This window comes from Acomys russatus, chromosome X, assembly GCF_903995435.1.
Source record: "Acomys russatus chromosome X, mAcoRus1.1, whole genome shotgun sequence".
Classification (NCBI taxonomy): Eukaryota; Metazoa; Chordata; class Mammalia; order Rodentia; family Muridae; genus Acomys; species Acomys russatus.
This window is the reverse complement of record NC_067169.1, coordinates 78,668,362-78,670,317: the sequence shown is the minus strand read 5'-3', so window position 1 is coordinate 78,670,317 and position 1,956 is coordinate 78,668,362. Positions and strand designations below refer to the sequence as shown.

Sequence of the window (1,956 nt, the reverse complement as noted above, 5' to 3'; positions counted from 1 at the left end):
TCTGGCCTTCCACCCCCTGGGAGACTCAAGTGCTCACCTCCAGGAAGCCAATAAACTCCTCTCAGTGTAAACACCTTTCATTGCCTCTCATGGGTCGCCCTTGAAAACAGTCTCTGTAAGGACCCCAGGTTTCTATGACAACAACACTGCCCCCTCTGTTCAATAACTTGGAATGGCTCCTCCCAGCCCTCCTCTCTTTTTCTGAAAGCATAAGTATTTCACCCTTGTCGTCGCCTGAGAGACACACCATAGGGAAACTGCCACCATCCTGAAAGCAGATCTTGTCTCCAGCATGGACCAAATCTTATTTCTGGGAGGCATGGCCACGCTCGACTCAGCAGACGGTGATGGTCTAGACACTGAAATTGTCAGTGTTCTAGATGAACGTGCTCATGATCACACACAGGTTCTTTCACCAAGAATTCCCTATGAATATATTAGAGCCTCAGCAAAAGTTAAGTTTTGATCCACCTTGAGTAGAAAAACAAGAGTATGCAAAGGCAAACAGAAAAGTTAGCTAAGAAAGCAGTGGAGATGCCGAGAATCGAACCCGGGGCCTCACACATGCTAAGCGCGCGCTCTACCACTGAGCTACACCCCCACACCTAAGCGTTGCTACATAGAAGCTTTATATGAAGGCACTCAGACTGTTGCACCATTCCCACGGCTTCCCAGGGCCAGCAGCTTCTTTTCCTCTAGTCAATTTGCTTCTTGCAGAGACAATCTTCGGAACAAAGCCCGCGGCACTGCCTCTGGCACATGTCTCTCATGGCTTGAAACATGCTCTCGGGAACAGCAAAAGGCCCAGAAGGGACTCGGGGGAAACTTCGCGAACCATCTAAGAATCTTCCCAACACGGACGAAGCCATGCTCTCCCACAGAAAGATCACTCAGAAGGAACATCGGCATTGATTGCGTTCCTGCCACTTCACGCAACCTTGAACTCTCACTTCACAGAAAATCCCAATAGATGATCCTGGTCTCTTAGAATAATGCCTGGTATACCAGGATCAAAAAGGGGGAAATATTGGCAAATAATATGGGTACATACACCTATAGTGCCCACATACTGAAATATCTAAAACCACTATTAAAATGCAGACAGTCTTTGTAAATGAAGGACATACTATGTTCCTGGGTCAGACAATTCATCCTTGGTCTAGTTTTTCTACGTGTCCAAGGCAATGAAAATAAAAATTTATATATACTAATTTAAAAACGTCTGTGCCTAATTCTACACTTCTAGATAAATGCATAGTGTGGGGAAAAGTTTGGAAATGGAATTATGAAAGAAAACGTTGCTTCATAGGACACCTCCTTGTGAGTCTACAGTAAATGAGCCAACAAGCTATTGGAAGGAAGGTTGACAAGTAAAAGACAGACCAAAATCAACAGTGCTACTTACACACACACATGTACAGACAGCTGCCTATGTGGGGCCAACATTTTTCTATGTATTTCATGCTGGCATCCAGCTTGAGAGTCATCAGCGCCAAGAAGAACTGACTAGCCTGCTGCTACAGACCATCAGGCACTGGCATTGTTGGCATACGTACCACCATGGCTTCTAGGACAACTGATATTTGATCAGCATGCAAAGGCACTTCAGTGAGGAAAGGATGGTCATTCAGGAGACAGTGCTGAGGTGAGTGTATATCCCTATCCAAAAATCCAAAAATATAATTTAGGACCAACATCATATCATATGCCAAGACAATTAAAATCGGTTAGAGATGTAAAGGTATCAGAATAGGTCTATAAAATGTCTGATAGAAGACATGCAAGAAAGTGCTAGTCCCTTGGTCCTAGGTGGAGATTTCACAGACAAGACAGCAAATAAACACCATGCCTGAAGAGGTGGAGAAGGGGAAATCCTTAAAATGTAAAGACTTCTACTGTTCCTAATGCACAGGGGGAAAAAACTGGAAAGGTAAGACTAGGAGAAAAAGGTTGAAA

The 1,956-nt window shown here is 44.4% G+C and overlaps 1 non-coding gene across 1 annotated transcript; it reads right to left on the bottom strand.

Moving 5' to 3' along the window:
• Positions 1-529: 529 nt before the first annotated feature.
• Positions 530-601, bottom strand: Trnaa-agc (transfer RNA alanine (anticodon AGC)). The gene has a single exon. It is a non-coding gene; the product is annotated as a tRNA-Ala (tRNA).
• Positions 602-1,956: the final 1,355 nt, after the last annotated feature.